Below are 26020 nucleotides of genomic sequence, written 5' to 3'. Positions count from 1 at the left end.
CTTTTGGTTCTGCAAAACATTTTAGGTATTTTGGGAGCACAGCAGAGGTGTAATTGAGCCTTCAGTTGTTCCTGTCACTGGAATTGAAGTGTGTTTGGATCCCCGCCCTGCATGCCTACTGAGTGGGACTCTCTTCTGAATGGGTGGAAGGTGTCTTTCTGGCTACATCCTGCAGCCCAGTGGCTCCTTCCGTCTTGAGATAGTCATCATTCCCAACAAGAGCTGGGAGCCTCTGTGCTCATAACCAAGGGGACAGAAAATCTAACCTGACATCCAACATTTGTAGAACTGTGGAGACACTGGTGGGTTGGACACAGGGACCGGATGCAAACCTAGGCCTTCCCTTGATGTTCAAAGAACTAAATTAGGGTTTTGAAATCCCCTTCAGTTTCACAGTGACATCTCAAATGAGTTACTTACAAAGGGCCCTCTGTGTATTTGGACCAAAATAAATATTAAAACAAGAATAAACAAAGCCAGCAAAAGATCCCTTGGCATCCACAAGCCAGAACATGCTCAGTCACTTGAATCTGTTTTCACCTGGTTCTGTGATGGAGCCCACTGTCTTGCCCTCCACCCATCGTCAGCACAGGAGGGTGGTTGGTAGACTGAAGATGTTGCTGTGAAATTGGGTCCCACCATCTTGGCATGAAGGGGCTGCCACATGGGGTCATTTACATGTCCCTACACTAGGAAGCATGAAAGGGAAGATCCCTTCTATGGAACAGCTATAACTCTGAGACGCTGGGTGGAGACACACCTGCCTTCAGAGTCTTTTGTTGGTGTCTCCTTGAGATTCAAAATGGCGTCTATGGGAAGCTTCAGACTTTGTAACTGGTAGTCTGCAAGCACGTGCTTCTCCATCTCCTTTGAGACATAGCCACTCCAAAAGACAGGTGCCATTACTAGCTACTTTTACCAGCCCAGGATAAGCTCCAGGGAGCAAGAAGCACAGGGAGAGGGGTACCTTGCAGTCCCCACAGACCATGGGGACTCTTGGTGTTTGTCCTTTCCCTAGGCATCTTGGCTCTGTCCCTGGTGTTACACTCCCTCACGCTTACTATCTTTCCTTCTCTTGTTTCTGCCCTGCTGAGAACAGTTGGGAAGTTGCTAACCCTTGGCCATCTTGGTTCCAGCCTTTTCTATTGTCTGGCTTTGGGGCAGGTATTTCTACTGTGGCCATCTACTACCCAGAGGGGAAAACATATGCTTTGTTTTATGAACTAAAGGCCAGATGTAATGTTCTTCCTTCCAGTGCACCATTCAGGCCCAGTAATGCTTTTCCATTGCTTCCCCAAGTTTGCTCAGGTGCCAACTGGAGCTCTGGAGGCCGATAGTTGAATCATGGCAAATCTGTATAAACTTGATGTATACCTGAACAGCCAGAGAGGGAGAGGGAGGAGAAGGGGGAGGGAGGGAGGGGGGAGATGGAAGAGGAGAGAGGAGAGGGGAGAGGGGGTGAGGGAGGAGGAGGCAGAGGGAAAGGGAGAAGGAAGGGGAGAGGGAGAGGGAGACACACACACACACACACACACAGAGAGAGAGAGAGAGAGAGAGAGAGAGAGAGAGAGAGGCCCTACCCTGAACATTAGTGAAGAGTATTTCTAGTGAGTCTCATAATTCTTAAACATTGAGGAAGAATCATAAATCTTTTATTTCCAAATTATGTTGTTTCAATGAGACCAAGTTTTTTAAAAAGACATTTATTTTGCTTTATGTATAGGAACATTTTGCCTCCATATGTGAGTGAGTTTGTATGTATGTGTGTGTGTGTGTGTGTGTGTGTGTGTGTGTGATTTTTATATGTGTGTACCAAATGTGTGCATTGCCCACAGAAGCCAAAGACAGCCTTGGATCCCCCTAGAAGTGGTGTTACAGATGGTTGCCAGCTGCCATGTGGGTGCTGAGAACTGAACTTGGGTCCTCTAGAAGAGCAGCCACTGCCCTTAAACCCCGAGCCATCTCTCTAGCCCTAAGAATATCCACGAGAGAAGACAGACAGAGAGCACATAGGCATAACTTTCAGTGCTTGCCCCAGTGACCCAGTTCTGCCAGCTGGGCTCAGCCAACACAAGAAAGTTTCATTTCTCCCAGTTTGTTTTTAAGCCCTAGGAACTTCTCTTGTGGATGTTTAGGTCTCTTTCTTATCAATAGCTAACATCTACTTATGAATATTCATGTTGCTTACACAAGGTGGACATAAGCATTTACATGGTGGGTTTGTTTGTTTTGTTTTTGCTTGTTTTGTTTTGTTTTGTTTTTGTTTTTTCTGTCCTAAGCTTTTGGGTGATGAGGAGGTGGCCTATTCCTGAAATGCCTACTACAGTGTCCCAGGCACTGTAGTGTCAGGTTTGGATCTTTGCTGAGAGTCAGGTCCTGTTCTCTGTAGTCTTCAGCTCAGTAAACAGAGACCCAAGCTGCTGGTGGGTGAGCACACCTGTGGGGCCCAAGCTCAGCCTGCCCCATCTGTGGGGCCCAAGCTCAGCTGCCCCATCTGTGGGGCCCAAGCTCAGCTGCCCCATCTGTGGGGCCCAAGCTCAGCTGCCCCATCTCGGCTGCAGATTCAGTTATGTGTCCAGAGGTCAGCCATGTTTGCCTTTGCCCATTTCTAGTAGGCTTTTCCATTTTCTCCCCGCAGCCCATTTGAGCTCCAGGGATGATATTGGCAGGGCTAGCAACCCCGTGTGCAGGCCCTGAACCATGCTGGCCTCTGCTGCCCACAGGTGCTGGCCAGGCCCTGTTGAGCTGGGCTGGGTGTCCACACTCATCCTCTGATCCCCCAGCAGCTATATTCTTGGAGTTCTTCGGCTTGGCTTGCATCGTTCTCTCTATTTTTGTGCTCTGACCAGGCCAGCTGTTACCTCATGAGGCACCTCTCTCTGGCAAAGCTCCTTCCTTCCCCTGGACTTTGTGACATCTTTTTGGATCCATTGTGGCTTCTCAGCTGTGTTATGGATAATTTATATTGTCAGATAAATACCCTTAGGATAAATGAAATATTAATAATTCTACCATGCTGATTAAAAAATACTCTGCATACATTCAATAAAACCCTATCTGGGCTTTTACTTTGGCCTTATAATCGAGTCCAGTGCCGTCTCTACCATAAATAAATCAAGCCATTCTTTCAGCCCAGAGTTTTTGGCATGAAAACACAACACAGCATAGCCCAGTGTAGGACATTTCAGCCCGTGATTTCAAGACTCCGGTTGCAACAGTTGGCAGTGAAGTGCCGCCCTGAGCATAGTCCACGGAAAACAGTTAACTAGGCAACAGTCTGTGCGGGCTTGGGGCTTGGAGGAAAAGGAACTTGGAAACAACTTTGTGGACTGAGGGTTTTCACAACCTTGTGAAACGCGATCTAACACTACCACCCTCCCCTTGCCATGGAACACTGAGACGGAAGATGATGAGCTAACACTCAGCTCCACCTGATGCTAAAAGTAACTCCGACCATGAAGGAAACATTGAAATGTGATCAGGGTTATGAGATGGTTATTCTTGGTTCCGGAAAAACTGGGAAATACACAAAGTTTGAAAAGAAGACTGAAGCTTCTCTTAGTTAAACATGACACATGATCATGATTTTTAAGTTGTTTTTCAATTACAAATAAATACATTTATAAAGAGTTTAGAGAAATCAAGAGCCCCTTCTAATTTGCTTTGGAAACCCCAGCACAGGTCTATTGTCTTTTGTCACGGAGCCTTCATGTTACCTGCCCCTTCTCTCTTCCATCTCTTCCTGCTTCTGCAAGGTTGGAATCACATCATATATGTGGGTTTTGCATCCTGGTCTTGTCAGTCAACAGCCCACCCCCACTCCCCGCAGTTCCATGTCATGCAAGGGCTTGCTTGTGACATTTGGATAGTGTGGGGTGAATGTCTGTCCACATGCAGGCCTGCATGCTTTAGATGGAGTTGACTGGGGACTTCTGAAGGAAAATATGGAGTGTACTTAAAGATAATGTTGCTGATGCTGACGATAAACACTGCTTTTGATACAGCACCCAAGCATAATTTGAAAGTGTTTTTGGAAATAGACTCCATTTTCAGTTTTCTTCAGACATGATTCCACCAAATATAATATTTTTAAATGGGAGATTTTTCTTGAAAAGTTGCAAAAGTATAGGTATTTCTGTATATCAAAAAAGAGAGACAAAAAGATGTTGAGTTTTAGATTTGTTTGCTACTAAGGAATATTCTTTCCTTCCTAGCTTGATAATGTTCTAATCGTTTAAAAACATTAACTTTGTAGTACGTACAAATCGAAAGTGCTGCTTTTTCCCCCTACCATTATTTAATGATAGGCTGTGGGATGATTTTATTTTGTATGTGAGTGTGCGCACTCAGGTTAGAGGTCAGCTGCAGGTGTCAGTCCCCAGGAGCTGCCCACTTTGCTTTCTGAGAAGTGTCGCTTTGGAATGTGGGGCTCTAGGACTAAGCTAGCCTGGCTGATTAGTGAGCCTTGGATGCCCCCCCCACCCCCCTGCCAGCTCAGAAATGGGATTAGAACTGCTCCTCAGAGCCTGGATTAGAAGCTTATAGAACCTGCTGTCTGCACCTGGCTTTTAATTGGGTACTGGGGACTGTAGCAGGTGCTCAGCTCCTGAAGCAAGGCCTGGGACTAAGCCATCTCTCCTGTTCCTTCTCATCCACCTTCCTGGGAAGTTTGAACACTGATCTTCTCTTTTGAGCAGAGAATATTCTAGAGGAATGCCCTGAGAAGCCATTGGTATTAATGCTGGGGGCTCTCAGAAATGGGAATTTCGAGTGTCTTCTCTACAATCCTGTTTGCCTCAGACTTCCCCTTCTTCATTTTATTGCCAAAATTTCCTTCTTAACCCCAGTTTTCCTCACAAGAGTGGAATGCTTCTAAGGGAAGGATTTCAAGCCCCCACTTTAAGGATATTTTAAAATAATATTTTAAGAAATAGAATTTGTCAATACAGGTAATCTTATTCCTATTTGGGGAAATAAGGTTTAAAGTTTTAAATTTAATTTCAGGTTGTTTTAAGATCTTTGGTGACCCAAGAAAAGCTGTGTTGGTCAAGAGCGGATCAGATGACTCCCAGAGAAAAAAGATGGCGAAACCAAGGACAATCAGAGGTAAACACCTGAGCCAACCCCTCCTCTGTGGTTTGAACACAGCCCATCACTGGAAGCTCAGTATAATCTTCTCAGTGTTTTGTTAGTGGCTCTTAGAGACTGGGGGCCTCTGCACGCGGTAGTTAGGGGCGGGGCCTCTGCACGCGGTAGTTAGGTGTGGGGCCTCTAGGAGATGACAGATAAAATTGGATCATTATGCTGACACACCCTTGCCTGCATCCTGGAGACTTTTTTTTTTTTTTTTTTCGAGACAGGGTTTCTCTGTGTAGCCCTGGCTATCCTGGAACTCACTCTGTAGACCAGGCTGGCCTCAAACTCAGAAATTCACCTGCCTCTGCCTCTTAAGTGCTGGGATTAAAGGCATGCACCACCATCACCCGGCTTGGAGACTTTCTACATATGAGCTGAGAAACTGCACAAAGATACATCTCCTACTATGTAGTGACATAGAAAAGGCTTGAGAGCCTCTTGCTAGGATCTGTGATGGACTTAGACTTCCAGTGTCCTTCACTGTGGCCTACAAAACAAACCTCTTTATTTATAACGGTCTGCTTCAGGTATTTTATTATAACAATGACACATTTTGTTATAATAGACCACCCCCAAGTTAAGACTTTTTTAAGCAAAGGGTACACATGTAAATATTTAGTTTTTGTGGTTCCAAACCTCCACAGACACCACTGGCTACTTTCTCCCAACCACAGGCTCTGCCCCAGTTCTGTTCCTTCTGTGGATTTTAGAGTTGTCCATGTTAATCCTGAAGCCTTCCAAGTCTCTCCTTCCTCCAGCACCTTACTTCCCTCTGCTCCTGAGGAAGAGCCTGAGGGCCTGGCACTGTGTCCACACACCCATGCTTTTAGAATGCCTTTGCACCCCTACAAAGTCAGTATTTCATAATACAATAGCAGCCTCCTTTCCAGATGCCACACAAAGAATGAGTCTCTGTGGACAAAGTCAGAAATGACAAAGTGAGATGAAGCCAGCATTTCATAGGCGGGGCACAGCCTTGAGCTCCCTAGTGTGTGAGTACCCCACCCTGCAGGACGGCAATCCACAGGGAAGGCTAGAGGGGGCTCAGAGATGGAAGCCACAGAGTGATTACCACAAGGTGTGTGTGTGTGTGTGTGTGTGTGTGTGTGTGTGTGTGTGTGTGTGACACAATGCTTAGGACATGCTCAGAACAGAGTTGCTTAGGAAGAAATACTGTAGTCAGACACACATAGGAGATCTGGCCATGCCTGCCAGAGACATCTGCTCTTCATGAGCTCTTATTTCCTCAAGCTGTTCAGTGAAATCATGTAAATCACCTAATGCTGCTGTAACAAAATACCCAAGGCTGAATGCTTTACATGCCAGAAAGGTATTGTTCTCATAGTTCTCTGGGTTGGAAGTTCAAGATTAAGGTGTGGGGAGATTGGTTCTGGGGGACATCTGTGCTGGGCCTCATTTGTTTTGGGGGTGTGATTTTATCTTCAGATCTCTCCTTGATGAAGGCCAAGCTCTCTCTCTCTCTCTCTCTCTCTCTCTCTCTCTTTCTCTCTCTCTCTGTGTGTGTGTGTGTGTGTTCATGTGTGTGCATGTTGAGTACCTGTATGTATGTATGTTCTCATGTGTGGGGCTCACATATGTGATGCACATTCATGTGTATGCACATGCCTGTGGAGGCCTGAGATTGATATCAAGAATCTTCTTTAAATGCATCAGCAGCATGTTCATGGAGGCAGAGTCTCTCAGCTGAACACAGCATTCCCTCACACAGCTGGTCTAGGTCACCAGCCCACCCTGTGGCTCCCTTGTTTCTACCTCTGCAATCACAGGCAGTTTGAGCAAACTGACCTGATATTTACGTGAAATCCAGGGATCTGGCCTCTACTCTGCGTGTACATTTGTGCAGCAAGCATCTCAACTGCGGTACCCTCACCTTAGCCCTGGTGTTCTTCTTTTTATACGAGCACTAAATATCCTGGATGAAGCAGTCATTTTAATTTCATCCTTTATATAAAACACCGGTCTCTAGCCACAGACAGACTCCCGGGAACAGGTAGTTAGACCTCCAGCCCATAAACATGGGGAACAGGGGAAGTGACACCAGTCAAATCCCAGCAGGGGACATGTTCATTCATATTTATAAAGACAACCCGTTTCCTTCAAAGACACCCCCAGGTTTTGATGAATAAACAGCACAGAGATTCTCGCTCTTTCTCTGGCTCCGTTTCCGCTGCTACACAAGCTTTCTGTTACTGGGACAAAACCCAAAGGCTGAGAGGTGACCTTCAAAGGACGGAAGAATCATTGGGCTCATGGATTTAGAGGTTTCAATCCATGTCTGTCGGCCCTGTTACTCTGGGCCCATGGACGCCTAGTGCATCATAGAGGGAGCATGTGGTAGAGTAGCTGCTTACAGCATGGTTGCCAGAACACAAATGAAGAGATAGATGGTGAGGGCCGGGGTCTCAATATGTCCCTCAGCAGCATGCTTCCAGTGACCTGGCCGCCTCCTGCTAGACCCTTCTAAAGGCTCCCCTATAGCCTGCTAGTGTCCCAGACTTGAGACCCAGTCTTAACTCATGCTTTATCCCAGAATACCTTCTTATTTCTAGGTAAACATCATTGCTGGCACTAGAACCAGCAGGGGAGGCAGGGAGTTAAGCCGCTCTCACTCTCTGGGGGCTTTCTCTATACCTGCACAAGCTGAAGAAGGGCTTTCACCTTAACTGTGGCCGCAGGGGTCCCCATACCTCCCATTCCCCCAAGTAGATTATTTTGAGTGAACAAAATGTTGCTACCTGAAGAAAAAATATATAATATACAATAATATATTATATAATATATAAGACATATAATAGATATATAATATATAAAAATATATAATAGATAATATATAATCTGCTACTTTTTGTAAGGACCCTTTGTCATTTTTTTCGATTTTAAGCTAACTAGTCATCAAGTGGAGATAATTTAGGCAAAGTGGTCCAGAGCAAGGCAGCACCTGGGCCAGCTCTGCCGGAGGCTTCCGACCCGGCCTTGCTGTTTTGCTTTTTCCTTTTATATGTATGCATGTGGTGTATGCATGTGTGCGAGTGCACATGCTCACATGTGTGCAAGCATGTGGTGTATGCATGTGTGCGAGTGCACATGCTCACATGTGTGCAAGCATGTGGTGTATGCATGTGTGCGAGTGCACATGCTCACATGTGTGCAAGCATGTGGTGTATGTGTGTGTGAGTGTACATGCTCACATGTGTGCAAGCATGTGGTGTATGTGTGTGTGAGTGTACATGCTCACATGTGTGCAAGCATGTGGTGTATGCGTGTGTGTGAGTGCACATGCTCACATGTGTGCAAGCATGTGGAAGCTTGAAGTTGGCATTGGGATCCTTCCTCAATCTAGCCCCATTTAATCTTTTGAGACAGGCCCTCTTAGCTAAACCCAGAACTTTCTGATATGGCCGGTCTGGCTCATCCGCTGACTTTGTGTGTGTGTGTGTGTGTGTGTGTGTGTGTGTGATCCCATCTTAGTTTTCTGAGCACAGGGTGGTGTACCCGTGGGCTTGTACACCAGCTTAGCATTTACCTAGGTCTTAGTCTCTGAGCTCCACTATGCATGCCTGTGAGGTAGAACTTTAACCACTGAGCTATCTCCCCTCCCTGATTTTTCCTTTTATTCATGTCACTGATATCCCCCAATAAATGCTGTGTGCCCTGCATCCTGAGGGGTTTCACAGGCTTAACCCCCTCTCCCTCCCAAGAGCCTGCAGCGGTGCCCAGAGAAGACAGATTCCAGCTGATTCCAGCCATGTCTCATCTACATTGGCAGGAAGTGCCAACGACTGTTTGCTCTGTTTATTTCCAGACAGTAGACAGTTTCAGTCAACAACAGTCAATTATCTGATACTGTGACATTAACTAAGATTCTGACAGCCCAGTTTGCTGTTACCAACTCCCTGGAGTTAGTTAGCATCCAACATCACAGAGTTCAGGTCTCAGTTCCCGTAGGCGTCCTCGTTTCAGATACCAGGTGAAACTCCACATGACTCACACTTGGCCCTCAGTTGATTACAGCATCCTGTGGTACCCATGAATTCACTTTTGGTTTCAATACCTTATTCAGATGATTCCCAGAACTCAAAAATGTGAGGAACCACTACAATGCCCAGGCCCACCAGGGGTCATTAATTTAGGACAGAGAATGCTCATTACTTAGGGAATTCCAGGGCTTGAGGGCTCCATGGCAGGAATCGGGCAAAGAGCAAGTGTGTTCCTATGATATTCCTACAGGACAGATATATACGACAGTAGTGTTGCCCCCATTTTATGGATGAGTAATAGGGTTTCTGGTTACCAGTTGAACTTCCTGGGCTTCCCATCCTTCACTCGACTGTGCGCCTGTGCTCAGGGAGAGCCCTTCTGCCAAGGTTCCTAGAGTCTGATCTTGTCTCTTCCCAAATCCTAAGCCAGCTGCTGTTTGTCCAGATGTTTGGGTGCGTGCCAGCTTTTCCTGCAGCCTTTCCCTTTAGGCAGATGCTCTGTGTTTTTCTGGGACTTGGAAGGTGGCTGCATTAGCTACGTTCCTCATCCCCATGGCAAAATACCTGACAAAAGCAATTTACAGAAGAAGAGTTTGGCTTGAACTTTGAGGGTGCTCATGGTGACAGTGGCAGGAGACGGGGAGGGAGTGCTGGTGCTCATTCGCTTGTTATTTAGTCTGTGAACGCAGCTGACTGGGAGCAGGGTGTCTGTGTTGAAATGACATTGGTTTCTTCTCACTTTCATTGATGGTCCTCCCTTTATGGCTCTGGCTGGAAAAGCTTTAAGGGAGAACTTAGAAACTGGATTGTTTAGGGCTCAGTGTGTAGATCAGTAACCTGCTGCCACAAAAAATGTTATGCTATAAACTGCTCCTCCTCTGGATGATTTAAAACATGTTTAGCCCACAGTCCTTTGGGATGGAACTTTTAAGTTCCTGCTTTGAGTGCCCACTGTGAGTTCTCTGGATGAGGGACTGGGACCTGGATGTGTAAGCCAACCCTGTATCATTTCTGTCGCAGACTTGCTTTGGTCCGGGTTACCTGTTGCTCAAAAGTAATGGAACCAGGCTGGGGCATCAGTCTGACCTGAGTCCTGGTTCTGTTGCACATCAGTGGGGAATCCTGGCGGAGCTATCCCTGGCCAAGTCCTTGTAGCCTTGCCTGGATGATCTCTCAAAGTCAAAACCCGGATGAAGGGGACAAATGCCTTTGTGGTCCTTAGCCTTGGGGTTAGCACTGAGTGTTTGAAATAGTCACTGCGCCTTGGGAGGATGTGCTGGTGCACAGCTGTCATCCCTGCATTTGGGAGGAGGAGGCAGGATGATCAATAGTTCAAGGCCAGTCTCTGGCACATAAGAACCTGCCTCAAAAACAAAAGGAAATGAATTTAATAATGAAATACAAAGAGATGTATAGGTTGCATTAATTTTCACTTGAACTACTAAAATCCACTATTTATGAATACCACAGGAAACATCCTGCATTTTGTTTAATTTCACCATTTAAAGACTCACCGGTATTGATTGTGGGATGTAGGATATGTGAATTGCATATGATGTCAGTCATCTGTCTAAAAACATACATTTATGGTTAGGAGACATAATTGTATCCAGTTGTTGGTTCTGATGTGATATTGAAGTACACATGTGTGAAGTTTAGTGGTCAAGGTCAGGGCACCAACATGTCTGTCACTTCAAGCATTCGTCTTTCTTGGCATCAAATTCTTCTGCAGTTAGTGTGAAATGTCTACTTCATCCTTGTCCTTCACCATAGGGGTGTAGAATACCACAAGTTACTGCTCTTCTCTGGTGATGGAGGCCTTTTCAAGATAAGGGTGGGCACTTTCTTCTGGGCCGAGTTTTCTGTTGTGGCTGAAAGTGACTGTCATCACCAGTGGACAGGATGAACCCCATTTGCCTGAGGATGCTCTGTGGCAGAAGCACCACCGAGTGCAGAGCCAAGCATCTCGAAAGACACTGCAGTCTGTGTGCTTTTACTGGGGAATAAAACCCAGAAAGGTGATCACTTAGAATCCTTTTCCTTTCTGTCTTGTAGCTGTCCTGGGTTCTGCATGGCTGGTGAGTGAGCTGGCCTGCTGAAGGTCATGATCTAGACTGTTCCTGACCCAGCAGCTCATTTAAGGTAAGCTCCGTTGTGTTGGGAGGCAGCTCCAGCTTCCTCTTCAGTGCTACTGTCATGGTGGCTCTTTGTATCAGCTAACATGGGGTCCAGACGACGAAGGCAAGGACGGACTCTGGCTTACTGGGAGCTTAGGAAATGACTTTTACAGTTTTAAATACTAGAAAGAAAGTTTGAAAAGAACTGTTTTATGACACACATAAATTGCATGAAATTTACAAGTCATGGATGTGGATACGGTTTTGAAGTTTATTATTATTGTGTGTGTCGAGTGCAGGTTTGTGTCTTCTACAGTGTATTTTGGAGTTCAGAAGATGGCCTCACTTATCTGCTATTTGTCGCTGCATACAGTGGTGGAGTTGAAGAGTTGCAGCCAGGGTGTGTGGTCGCAAACTGAAGACCTTCACCCTCTGCGCCTTTATGGGTAGACAGTGGCTGGCTCTGTTTTAATTCCACCCACGTGGGGAAAATGCAGGAAGTGACTGAGGTGAACTTAGATTTCAGTGTTCAAATGTGAGCTCATCTCAGCATGCTAATCCTCCAGGAGCTTTGCACCCCAAACCTGACAGCTGTGTCCTTACATTCCATGAGGCTCTGGGGGTGAAGGAAGGGAGTGGAGTATGGGGAACCTGCCTGCCCCGTCATTCGCATGTGCACATTCATTCTGGCTAACTTAGTAGGGTGATGTAATGATGATTTTAGTATATTCGACACAAATAAAGGCTAGCTATAGAAAAAAATGGGGATGTGGGCTACCTTATTCCAATAGGCTGTCTGCACTTGTACTAGTTTAATTTTTTTTAAATTGTATTTTTATTTAAAAATACCAAGGATTCCTGGATAACACTGAGAGTCCAGCGCACACACTCAGTTGTCGGCTGGGCAGCAGGTGCCTTTATCAGCTGAGCGATCTCTCTGGCCCCAATAACAGAGTTTTGTTTTGTTTTTTAAATAAATTTTCACCGAATTGTTCTTGTTTTGGAGAGGTGATTTGGTGATGTGAAGAAGTCACACTTGCTCAGGGCTGTTGCTGTCTGTGAGGCAGAAAGACTGTCACCAAGGACTGGGTTCCTATGAACCTGCTCGTCTTCCGCTTCGTTCCACGCTTTTCCCCAGACCCCAGATTCTAGACTTTCTTCAGTGAAATGGTGTGCACAGTGGGGCTTCTGCCTCTGGGAGAGGAAGTTTCTGCGAAGGGCTGGTGCCTAGTTCACAGAGAGTGGAGGATGCCATCCCTCCACTGACATGTTTTTGCCTTCTGAGGGCTTCTCCACAGCAGTGCTGTACTGCCATGGGTGTGCAGGAAGCACTGCCCTGGGGACTGTGTGTCCCTTGTATGTGTGGCCACAGGGTGCCACTGGGGAAGAAGATCATGGTCCTCATCGTAGATACATTTTGTACCTTATGGAAGTTCCTTTTGGTCAGGACAATTGACTCTTGCCACTTTCTGTGTTTGGTAGGCTGGGAATAATGAAGGAAGGAATGCTTGAAATGTCAGGATAGAGCGCAGCGTCTAACTTCACTCACTAGGACTGGCGCAGACAGGTCTTCCCACTTCACATCAGATGTTTTGCATGTGGCACAGAGGAAGCACACACTGGCGTCTCTGTGAAGCTGAAGGTGTGTCTCGTACCTGTCACTCAGCAGGGCACCTCACATGCCCTTGTCAGGGTCCAGGAATAGCCACACAAAACCACTCAGACTCCAATTTCAGTCAGGTGTCAATGGTTTGTTGAAGCACACACTCCCAGACTGATTAATCAGGGACACAGTGACCCAGGGCAGTCCTCAGAACCAGTTTTTTATATGGGAAAAACAAGTATCAACTGTATTTGCAACATTTGCAACAGTTGCAACATATAGGCGAACTAGACAAAGCAGCACTGTCTGATCTTTAAGCTGATTGGCTGAGCAAAGAGGCTAGGGGGTCTCCAAAGTCCACAAGGCTCCATGTCAAAGTAAAAGTCGTTGTTTTGGTCAGGGCAAGGAATGATAGGTTAAGTTAAGGTCATGAGCTCCAAAATGAAGGCTGAAGGAATATGGCAGAGCTGTTGTTAAGTTTTAATATTTGACACACTCACCGTGCTGCATGAAACTGTGACAGAAGACTACAGAAACAACCTAAATGCCTATCAGCTGGGGAATGGATAAATATGGCATATTATATAGCAATAACTATGGCCTATTAATAGCAGAGAAGATAAACTGTAAATATCTACCTTAGACATATCAGCATGGACAATTCCTAAACATTGAATAAAAAGGTCTGTGAGGATATTCTACATTTACATATCTAAAAATCCTCTAAAGCAATTCTCACCCTTCCTAACACTGAGATCCTTTAATACAGCTCCTCACATTGTGGTGACGCCAACCATAAAATCATTTTATTGCTACACTGTAACTAATTTTCTAACTACTGTTACATTGTAACTACTGTTATGAGTCATAATATAAATATCTGTGTTTCCCCATGGTCTTAGGTGACCCACAGGTTGAAAACTGCACTGAAGCATCAGGACTGTGTTGTCTGGTACAAGGTGCACGAGCAGTGGGAAAGGAAGTAAGGTCATGAATAGGGAATTGTGGGTAGAGTTACCTTGTGGGGAAGGGATGAACCCGTGGGAAGGCGCATTGGGGACTTGGTGTTGTCTGGGACTGATGATGGGGGGATGCTTGTCTCTCTGACTGCTGACATGGGTTACATACTCTGTGGTTTTCTAAGTGCATTATATACAGTGAAGAACCACAGATGCTGAAAGGGGATGAATGTAACTCAGGGAGAGGTGTGTTGGGAGAAGGCATTTTCCATCTGTAAGCCACTGTTCTTATTATTAAAAGAGGTGTGTGTGTATGTATGTGTGTGTATGAGTGTGTGTGTGTGAGTATATGTGTATATGTGAGTATGTGTGTGTGAATCTGTGTATGAGTCTGTGTGAATGTGTGTCTGTGAAAGTGTATATGTGTATATGTGTGTGAATAAGCATGTGTGTAAGTGTATATGTGTGTATATATGTGGGTGAATCTGTGTGTATGTGTTTGTGTGAGAGTACATGTGTGTATATGAATCTGTGTGAATCTGTATATATAACTGTGTATATAAATCTGTGTGTAGGAGTATGTGTATGAGTGTATATGTGTATATGGATCTGTGTGTGTGAATCTGTATGTTTGCACATATCTGTGTGTCTGTGTGTATGCTCTGTGTTGGAATGTTGACTGCTGTGATTCCATGTAGACAGCCATGAGTTCAGGAGTGCAGTGTGACTCCCAGGTGACCCCGTTTCAGCCATATCCTTCCCAACCCTATTCCCTTAAACTCTTTCCATCATCTCTCCTACAAGGAAGGGTGTGGTGTAGGGGCCATTGCACTTGAGTATTCCCCAGGTACTTCTCTCTGCAGTCTGACCAGTTGTGAGTCTTTGTATTAACACTGCCCCCACACACAGACAGTTGTCTGTTGAGGGCTGATAGTAGCAACACTCCTTTTCAGTCTTGTCTTTTTACAAAATAATAGTTTTGTGGATGAGTTTATTTGTTTGTATGTTTGTTCATATCTGTGTGTATGTGCATACACTGTAACTAATTTTGCTACTGTTATGAATTATAATGTAAATATCTGTGTTTCCTAAGGTCTTAGGTGACCTACAGGTTAAGAATGAGTTTATTTGTTTACCTCAACTATTTGAGAACGTCATGTGCTGGCTGTAGTTTGATGATGTGCCTGGCCCAGCATTTCCAGAGCCCCTTTCCCTCTTACCACCCTTCCTTCCTATACTACACTAGGTTTTCTTTCTCCTCCACTTCTTTCCAGGTTTGTTGTTGTTGTTGTTTGTTTGTGTTTCTTTTCAAGACAGGTTCTCCTTGTAGCCCTGGCTGTCCTGGAACTCACTCTATAAACCAGGCTGACCTTGAACTCAGAGATCTGCCTGCTTCTGCCTCCTGAGTGCTGGGATCAAAGGTGTGAGCCACCATTGCCCAGCTTTTCTTTTCAGTTTTTTTTAATGAGACAAATGTTTTTATTTGCTTATGTTAATGCTGCCTAATAGAAATAAAAGCAGGATGTTTTATGTTACGAGCCACCAGCTGATGAACACTCACAGACAAGCAAGAGCTGTGGAGCACAACAGACCCAGGCTTTCAGCTCTGGGGGCTGTGTGGTTTGTGCAGAGCAAACCCACAAACGTAGCAGCAGGTTTGCTACTCTTCCTGCCACACAGACCATCCACAGACTTGGTGATTAACAGGAAACTAGCCAGACTTGGGAGCAAAGGCTATGCTTGGAATTGGCTGTTGTTCCTGTCCAGCTGTCTCCCTCCCTGCCTGCCAGGAGCTCCTGCCAGTGCCAGGACTCTGTCTTCTCTGGGTTCTTTGATGTCCTGTTTGTCCCCAGATACATTGGGAAGGAGCAGTATTTACCACACAGAGATCGGTCTGTGTGCCTAGCTTATCTAAACCACAGAAAGCTTGTGTTTAGTAATTTTAAAATCTTGATCTGTGCTTTGCCTACAGTAGATAAGTTGATACATAAGCATTGATTGAGCTAAGGATGTCATAGTCACAATGAAGACACAAATGCCGAGAGACTTTGTTGTGTTCTGTAACAGAATCCAGTATTTACTATGCAGCTACACTCCCCTCCTCCTTTCTAAATATAATTCGGCCATACAATCACTGTATAGCAGAATAGCATGTTCTCAAAGGCCATATGTCTTGGCAAGTATAGATGGACAATCTTTTTAGGCCTCTCAGAGTCAATTTGTGAAATTCCAGTGCAGGAACCTTTACCTGTAGTGAACAATGAGTGGTGACTTACCAAGGAAAGTGTGCTGAATACAGGCATTGATGAGATCATGAGAGATAATGATGTTCTTACTGTTCTCTGGGAGCCAAAAAGGTTATATATCTGTGTATATCTATCTCTGTTCTCTATCTATAGGATGTTCATCTGTCTTTTATCTATCTACCATCTATCTCATATCTATCATCTATTGATCTATCTACCTACCTATATCTATCTATAATCTATCAATCTATCAATCTATCTATCTTTCTATCTATTGATCTACCTACCTACCTTGTCTCTCTATCATCTATCTATAATCTATCATCCGTGTATCTTGTCTGTCATTTGTCTATCATCTATCTACCTTGTCAGTCCATCATTTATCTATCATCACCTTTCTCTGTCTGTCTACCTTGTCTGTCTGTCATCTATCTAACATCTATCTACCTTGTCTGGCTATCATCCATCCATCCATCCATCCATCCATCCATCCATCCATCCATGCATCTACCTATCTTATCTATCCCCTGTCTGTCTGTCTATCTATCTATCTATCTATCTATCTATCTATCTATCTACCTATCTATCTATGTATCTATCTATCTATCTCTATTTATCTATCCATCACCTATCTATCATCTACCTTGTCTATCTATAGTCTCTCTCTCTCTCTCTCTCTCTCTCTATCTATCTATCTATCTACCATCTATCTATTATCACTATCATCACCTATCTCTGTCTGCCTGTTTATCATCTACCTACTTTGTCTGTCTCTCATCTATCTACCTTGTCTGTCTCTCACCTGTCTACCTTGTCTGTCTCTCATCTATCTAACTTGTCTGTCTATCATCTGTGTCTTACACTGGAGAGACCAAGTTCTTGCAGTTTTGGACCCATGTCAGCATGCCATTCACTCTTCTTGTTTGCTCTGTGGCCATGTGGGCACGTGAGTGAGGCTCTGAATCCCCTCTACATCATTGCCCAGAGTGTGCGAACTGCTCTGAAAATCCCCTACTCTATAGGACATGTGGGACCACATTACTAAACAGACAGGTGTAAGAAATGGTAAGGTTGAGTGAGCTCGAACCCTGTGATCCTCAGAATTGAGAGCAGCAGGAGTAGAGCCATTCCCTGCCTGCTTCTACCTGCTCCGGGGCACGTAACCAGGACACCCCACGGAGGACACTCCGCATGGGAACTGAGTCACTAGCACAAACACCTGGAGTTCTTCTCCATGCGGATGAGTTGTCTAGATAGCTCTGAGCCTTCAGCCAATGAACTTCCCTTACTGGGTATTCCTCCCACAAAAGATATTGAATCCCTGGTTCACCCTGAATAAAGTGTATGCATTCACATCCACCATCAAATAAAGCAATATGAACAAGCAAGGATCGTCTCAGAGATGCTTTGTTAAGGACCACTGCAAGGAGGCCTTTGCCTTACAGAGCCATTCCTAAGACTCCCAAAGAAGGGTTTTCCCCTCCAGCCCCTCGGGTACACTCAGCTCTTGCTCTTAATGAGACTGGATTCAACTTGTCCCAGGTTCTGCCTCCCCTCTCTGCCTTTTCCTAACTGCTGATAACACTTGCCAATTTCCCAGCTCCATAGTTTTGATGTCTCCAGAGCATCATGTCCAGGTATCTGTGCACACCTGCATCCTTGGGCTGGTTTCTCACCACAGTGTTGTAGTGTGTACTAGATGGCCAGATGTGACATCTTCTTTCATTCAAAAGATGCGGCTAACTGCAGGTACACGGGGCTGCAGACGTAAAACGCTAGCATGGTCCTTCCTTCAATGAAGTAGAGGTGAACCCTCAGAGTAGTGATGCAGATAGTCAGTGTGGAGGGTGGCAGCAGCTACTTACAGTCATCTCTATTGGCATGTGCTCTGCTGTGAGGCAGCTGGCAGCCTGCTCAGCTTGGTACTGCTACCATCACTACCATGAGTGCAAGAAAAATGTGTGCTGTGACTTTATGACCTGGCCATGGAGATCTTCCAGCTCTACGGTAATCTCACGGGAGCACTGCCATTTGCCTAGTTCCTTGCCACCTTACATGTCACTGTATGGACCACAGCTGTCCTTGGAACTCTGCATAACGCAGCCTCCTCCTATCTGCCCATTTCAGTTACCAACATGCCTTTCCAGAGCTTGATGATGCCTCTGAACACGCTGAATCATGGACCTCTTTAGAAATATGGTGAATGCTCTCCCTTTCCTCCCAGACTGCATGGTCATGAAGGAACACTTTGATGTGTTCACAGATTAACTGCAGGCTGTCCCAGGACCTGCTGGGGGACTGGCACCCCACGGAGGAACCTCTGTGGTAGAGGAAAACCTGAAGCAAATTCTCATTCCTACCCAGCTCTCTTAACCAAAATAAAATGGAACAAAGGAAAACAGTGAGGATCCCTTAGATGTCTGCCAGAGTAACGGCAGTGCTTGGAGAGATTATCCAGGGCATGCTCTGGATTTCTGTTCAGCAGGGAGGACAGTTCCGCATGCTGCTGTCTGGTCTTGCCTAGCAAGGCTTCTCGGTGGGACTTTTGTTGAGAAGCAGGCCACCGCGCAGTAGCTACCCAGTGCTGCTGGGCTGCACACGCTCCTGTGAGCCTAGTGAGCTTGCATGTTATTTCATCTTTGGTTATCTCTGATGAACCCTCTGAGATTTCTGTGGGCAAGAAGCACCAGTGTGCATTTCCCCCCCAAACCAGAGGATTTACAAGCATAAAATTGCACATATGTCTCTGTGGATATTGCCTCTTTGATTCTGGTATCCAGATGTTGAGGTTTGTCCCAAAGTGGCAGGGACCGTAGAAGGCAGAGCAAGTTTCTTTATACATATATAACCAAATTCCAAAGTTGAACGAAAATTCTGGCTGAATTTTGCTTAATTGAGAGTGTATGTTTTTCTGAGAGTGTTTTAAAACAATAAACAGATTGAAGAAAACTTGGCTATTAATTCTTTAGTGATCCTCTGTAGATTGTTCTGGGAAGTACTATTTTCCTTTTTAAACATGAAGTTTATACTGTTAGCTCACTGCTGTTATCAACAGCCCCAAACAACCAACAACACTCATTTATGTAGACTTTCTCATTAATTTCATGAACTGTTAATGATGATGGTGGTGTTGAGCTGAGTTTGAGACTGAAGACCATGTGAGTCTCAGGAGTTTTGTTTTAAAACACATCGTGTGTGTGTGTGTGTGTGTGTGTGTGTGTGTGTGTGTGTGTGTATGTGTGTGTGTGTGTGTTTGTGTGTGAGCACATGCATGCACATGTGTGCAAGTGTGTTTTAGCAACACAGTAAGACTCAAGAGTCTTTCCTGACTCTGACAGGAGGGTCCTGACAGGGCTTTGTGTCTACGCTTCATTCCTGTGGAAGACAAGTATGAGTCTTATGTCTTTTATCACACGCACAGAAAGGCCTAGCATCTGCAAGGGAAGACCAGGAGTTGTGCGGCTTGCTCTGGCGTCCCCGCCCCACCATCTCTGTCTCCTCTGGCCCTAGAGAGAGGCTGTGCTGCAAGAATTATATAAAAAATTGAGAACTCGGATAGAAGGCCATCTACCTAAGATGCTTTGATCCAGAAGGACAATATTTTAGAACATTGTAGATTTCAGATTGTTTTTGGATTTGGGATACATGCACATTCACACTGAGCTATCTAGGGATGGGACACAGAATTCATCTTTTTACTTCATTTGCTCCATTATGCATATACTATGAAGAAAATACTATGCAGTGTTCTTCCTATGTTTGAGGTCTGACCATGAACCACCCTGGAGGTCAGGTGAAGGCTTTCCCACTATTATGTAGGATTTGTAGTGTTATGTCTACACTCAAATATCTCTGACTTTGGAACATTTTAGATTTTTGGCTTTTGGATTAGTAAATACTTAGTGTATGTTATCAATGAACAAAGATACCAGGAAATTAAAGAGAAAGGTGTGTATGTATGTGAGCATGTGCACATATATATATGTATATGCATGTTGAGACATTAGGTGTCCTTTTCGGGCTTTTGCCAACTTATTTTTCAAGACAGAGCCTTCGACTACAGCTTGGAACTCCCTGAATGAGCCAGACCAGTGACTTCCAGGAATCCCCCTGCCTCTGCTTCCTATCACTAGGATTACATGGGTACTGGGAATGTGAGCTCATGTGGTGATTACTTTACTGACTGAGCTGTCTCTGCAGATCTAAGAAGATATTTTTAACTTGAATAGAATACTATGTTGCTCTTGCTCCTCAGACTTCTGTGTCAATGGGATGTTCCCAGGCATCCAGAATCAAGGCTTTATTTTTCAGACATGAGATTTAAAGAAGTAAAACCAGGAAGCCTCCTTATGTTACATAAAACATACCACGTGAAGAAACATGGCCCCAAGTATGGAGAAAAACTACTTTTTTTTCTTTTAACACATTTTTTAACTGTTATAGAAACGTGTGCTTTGGAGAGCCTTTTAATTCATAAGACACTATATCGATCAGTTGAACACATTCCTATCCATCATTGCTTCCATAACATTCATTTGTACTTAGATTTCACCTGAAGCTGGACATTGGTATGCAAACCTTATCATTTGGTTAAACCATGACATCGACAACACATTGATTAGCTACCTGCTGGCTGAGCATTACAATGCAATGTGCTGGTGTTGGGTCTCTTGCAGCTGGATAGTCCTTTAACATCAATACCATGACAATCAAAGCTGAAATGTTTAATGAATTGATAACTTAAATATTTTGTTTCTTGGTCTTAGATCTCCTGAATAAAGTTTTTTTTTCTATTTGCCTTTACTGTTATTTAAGGTTAATATCCAACTGTTTAGTAATTTGGTTAAGCCTGTCATTGGTTAGCTGCACCTCAAGACTAAACACCTAAATCAAGACATCACCATGCAACCTTTATTCCCTAAACACTGAAGTCCAGCATCCAGTGTTTGCTCTGAGGCAGCAGTGTGCCTCATGCTGTGCACACCCCTGTGGGCTTCATGATTCCAGTGAAGTGGGACCTGAAGAGAGGGGTCTGTTCTCAACTCCATATTGCTGGGTGGTAGGATGATCTCTGTGGGCCATAGGGAGGCATCCTATGCTCTGCAGTCTCCTGCCCCAACCTTCTGCTTTTAAGAGAGTTTGAGAACTAGGAAAAAAATGGAAGGAGAATCCTCCCATGGGCACGGCATTCTGGCCCTGCACTTTCTGCACCAAATCTTTCCATACTTGAATCTTTAGGGATTTAATACACAGGGGCGGTTTCTTCAGTGTCTGTTGACCACGTGCTCCTGTGTAGGAAATCATCCATCTTCACAGGACGGCAGCTGCTATGCTGCTTCCTGGATGCACAGGAGCCTGACTCCCCATCCCGGCAGTTCTCATCACTCATCTTTCTCTTCTCATTAAGTAGCTAGCATCTTTAATTCAATCTTATCGTTTTCTCATATTTGCATGATAAGCTGCCTAGTTCCAATCTTTCTCCCTGTTGGTGTCTGATATGCTTGCAGCTGTGACCGGCTATGACCAGCCATGACTGCATTTCCTTTAAGTGAATCTTGGTGTGTTGGATTATTCATTGAGATAATCATGACATAGACATGATTAATAAGCAATCATAAACAACCAAGATACGCATCTTTGTTGTTTGCTGTCCTTGCACCTCCATAGCTGCTGAGTATATGAAGATGTTTTTCTTCTGTGTGAGTGTGTATGTGTGTGTGTGTGTGTGTGTGTGTGTGTGTGTGTGTGTCTCACTTAAAAGTACATTCTTGGGACTAGATAGAGGGCTCAGCAGCTAAGAGTACTTGCCGCTTTTATAAAGGACCCGAGATCATTTCCTGGCACCCACATCATCAGGCTGGTTCACAGCTGCCATCTCTGGAACATCCAATACCTTCATCTGACTTCTATGAGTGCCTGCAGTCATGTGCACACACAAACACACACACACACACAAACACACAGAGATACACACATTGAAACTCACACAGATACACACACATAGAAACACACACAAACATACACATACTGGCAAACTCACAGACACATGAATCAAAATTTAAAAAGGAATTCCCATGAAAGAGTGACTGCTGGTTTGTAGAGGTATGGTAGCCATGGTAACCACCACTCCACTCTGTATTGGTGCTGTTTACTATTCTCAATTTGAGCTTATCGAAAGTGATGGAAAGCTCTTCACTATTTGTAACAAACCCTCCATAACCTCTGGCACTGGGCTAAAAGGTTTTAACTGGACTTGTAGAATAGAAAGGCCTATAGGATCCTAGTAGAAGGAGGAGTCACAACTCATCCTGTTTTGAAAGATGAAATTCAAAATTGCTATCAATATGACAACATGTTATCTTTAGTCTCATTTTTTACTAGGGCTGGGACACATGCATGGAATGAGTTTCCTCAGTGAGTGGGACTCAGAAATTTGCACATAAACCCTTTTCTTCTGATCACTGAATCTCTTCTCACGGGCTTAGAGGAAGTGATCCCAGCAACAGCTCAGGTCCAACTATCCCAGAGTGTTTCTGATCATTTGCAACTGTTAATGCAGGGGGGAGATTTTCAACCATTCAGAAGCCCAGGACCAGGCTGATGGCTCATCGGTAGAGTGCCAGTCTTAAAGGTATGAGGACCTGAGGTTGACCCCCATCACCCCATGAGTGGGGAAAGCGACCCCCATCACCCCGTGAGCGGGGAAAGCTGCAGGAGATAGCACATGTTGGTAACTTGGTTTCTTGGGGCTGGAGGAAGACAAAAGAATCCCTGGCCATCAGTCTAGCTGACTCATCAGCTCTGAGTTCAGTGAGTGGCTCAGAAACCAGTTTCCTGGGCTTCTTGCTCCCACCAATCTTTCTTCCTTGGATGAAGTGCCTGCCAGCAGGTATGGACCCTAGATCTGGTAGTGGCCACCTCAGAGGTGCACTGAGAGGCCAGGAATGCAAGTAAAACTGACTAATGGCAGGTTGGCTGCACAACTTTCCTGCCCAGCTTCCAGAAGACATCCCTGTGGATGAAGGTTGGCATCATGCAGCAATGGAAGACATTGTTGGTGCAGCCACCAGCAGTCCTCATTGGTGGCAGTAGAATCCAGTGCAATGACTTACCCTAGTGCCAGGAACCCAGCCTCTAATATGGCTCCCACCATCCCCCCTCCTCTCCTCTCTTCTCCCTGGCTGAGTCCCTCCACAGAGAGGACCTAGCTGCTTACTGCTCTGCTCCCAGGAAACATAGCCAGGAGCCCTTGTATACGCAAAGGCAGTTCTTTCTACATCACTGTTGCTACTTTTCCTTTCTGTGCATTTTTAAGTGGAGAATAGACACATGATTGCAAACAAACATCTGTTCTAAAATTATCATCTGCCACACAGTGAATTGTCCTGCTGCATACCTACAAAAGTATGGAGTATACAAAACAATCCTTAGGAGTTCTCTCCCCCTCCCCCTCCCCTCTCAGTTTTACCTTCTTAATTTCAAGTCATATAAGAGTACAGCAGACACCTAGCTGGGGAAGCTTATACTGTGTTACTGCTGAGTAGTTGGTTTTGGTTGTAGGTTATTGCTGAGCAGCTAAACTCCAGGCTTGGCGAGGTTCCTGGTGGTACAGAGCCACAGTTGGTCAGTGGCAGGGTCCTCGGGAAGGGGTCTTCAGTCCACAGTTCTCTCAGATGTGAAGAGCCCTGAGGCAGGGTCCTTGGGAAGGGGTCTTCAGTCCACAGTTCTCTCAGATGTGAAGAGCCCTGAGGCAGGGTCCTCGGGAAGGGGTCTTCATGCCACAGTTCTCTCAGATGTGAAGAGCCCTGAGGCAGGGTCCTCGGGAAGGGGTCTTCAGTCCACAGTTCTCTCAGATGTGAAGAGCCCTGAGGCAGGGTCCTCAGGAAGGGGTCTTCAGGACACAGTTCTCCTAACTGTGAAGAGCCCTGAGGCAGGGTCCTCGGGAAGGGGTCTTCATGCCACAGTTCTCTCAGAAGTGAAGAGCCCTGAGGCAGGGTCCTCGGGAAGGGGTCTTCAGGACACAGTTCTCTCAGATGTGAAGAGCCTTTAGGTGATGCATAGCTCACTGCTTTAGGACCCTGGCTACAGGAATTATGGAAGGCATTAAAGGATTCGCTATCCAGACGTCCCAGCACCGGGCATTTAATCAGCCTTAGAATGGCTTTAGGACTGTCTTATCTTTTAAATGCTACCAGGAGACTCATGTGCTGCCTGGAGCAGGTGCATCTTTGTTCATATCCTTCTCCTAAACATGGCTCCAGACTCGTGTAGCTTCGAAAATTGTTTAGGTAATTTTTTCATTTTAAACCTTAATTAAACCCAATGAGTCATGATGGGAAAAAGAATCTGTGGTGTCTTGCTGGAAGGTGGAAGGGGAAGAGGAAGCAATGAGCTAGGGGAATCATGAGGGCTACAAATGAACAAAATTCATTGATACATAGATGAAATTGACAAGTTTTTAAGATTCATGCAGCGATGGTCTTTGTTTAAGTGGACTGGAGTTTTTTAAGATCTGGTGGGTAGAGTCTGTGTTGGTTTAAGGAGCATCATGTCTAGAATGAATTTAAAACCTGAAGTAAAAATGCAAGATTTAGGGCACTGACCCAGACCAGAAGGAACCCATGCCACTGGTCAGGTGGAGTTCCTGGGTGCCTGGGTCCCACTAGTCGCAGTTACTCCTGGTGTTAGGGCAGATGTTGTGTCCTCCTCATCTCTCTATTGGAATGAAACAAGGTTTTAACCTTAAGGTTAAACCATGAGTGGTGTGTGTGTGTGTGTGTGTGTGTGTGTGTGTGTGTGAGAGAGAGAGAGAGAGAGAGAGAGAGAGAGAGAGAGAGAGAGGGAGGAAGGGAGAGAGAGAGAGGTCTCTCTCAGGAAGTTTTATCACACTGCATTAGTGAACTAAGAGAACTGTGATTTTGTTGGTAGATGAATGTAGTCAGGTATTTTTGCCTATGGAAGTAAAATAAGTTTCTACAAAACAAAGAGCAAAACACAACAGAAGCTCCTGAGAGCCAGGACATACTGGCACAGAATCCTAAATGTGGTAAACACTAAGTTGCCCTTGGATGTGGGAGATGGCTGTTCACCTTAGCTTTCTTTTAGTATCTAGAGACTCTTCTACACACCTGAACCGTGTCCATCCCCACCTCCCCTGGCAGAATTTTCTCTTGACTTGTAGGAGTCAGTTTGACTCTTTGATGGTGATTTGAAATGAGCTCATGCCTGTCATACACAACCTGTCGTGTGTGGGCTGGAAGCCACACAGTCACTATGGCACTGTGAGTAAAATGTCATCTTCCCTCTCTAACCCAATAATAAATGCTTGGCAAGGATCAGCCATAGCTGCCTATGTGGTGATGTGGTTTAAACCCAGAGTTTTGTTCATGATAAGAAAGCACTTGATTACCTGAACCACATCTCAGGCTGCACCCTTATCCCTAAGACATGATTGGCTGAGGGAAAGGAGACCAAGACCATGACTGATAACCAAGCCCAAGCCCCATCCTCACAATCTGTACCACCTGCTCTTGGATTTACCCATAAGTCATGATTTTTGTTCTTGGGAAGCAAAAATACGGACTAGACCTTCTAAGGACCAGGAGCAGAATGGACCAGGTTGTCCCTTGGCACTGCTCCTAGGGCCTCTCATTGTGTTTCTTTTGATGGAGACATAATATCAGGAGGAAGAGAAATGCCTAGTGGTTATGAGGAGAGATGCTTCTTCAGAGAACTCAGCATCAACAACCCAGTATGGCACAGCCAGGAACATTTGTCCTTTTCGAGGTGTGGGCATCTCCATCAAGGTTCAAAAAAAAAAAAAAGGCTAAAGTTTACACTATGGTGATTGTGGCAAGTGCATTTGGGGCTGTAAGCACTGCCCACGAGGATGTCCCCCCATGAGGATGTCCCCCCACGAGGATGTCCCCCCACGAGGATGTCCCGGCTGTAAGCATTGCCC

General features: G+C 45.2%; 1 protein-coding gene across 1 annotated transcript in view; it reads left to right on the top strand.

Moving 5' to 3' along the window:
* The window catches only part of Erg (ETS transcription factor ERG), a 231843-nt gene that overhangs the window by 46748 nt on the left and 159075 nt on the right, over positions 1 to 26020 (top strand). The window contains exons 2-3 of the mRNA XM_031364513.1: positions 5005 to 5106; positions 11190 to 11276. The gene's annotated coding sequence lies outside the window, so the exon portion shown is untranslated. The remainder of the gene's footprint in view (positions 1 to 5004; positions 5107 to 11189; positions 11277 to 26020) is intronic.

The sequence above is a fragment of the Mastomys coucha genome, unplaced genomic scaffold (genome assembly GCF_008632895.1).
Source record: "Mastomys coucha isolate ucsf_1 unplaced genomic scaffold, UCSF_Mcou_1 pScaffold12, whole genome shotgun sequence".
Taxonomy (NCBI): Eukaryota; Metazoa; Chordata; class Mammalia; order Rodentia; family Muridae; genus Mastomys; species Mastomys coucha.
The sequence above is the reverse complement of the archived record's forward strand: the minus strand, read 5'-3'. Positions and strand labels throughout refer to the sequence as shown.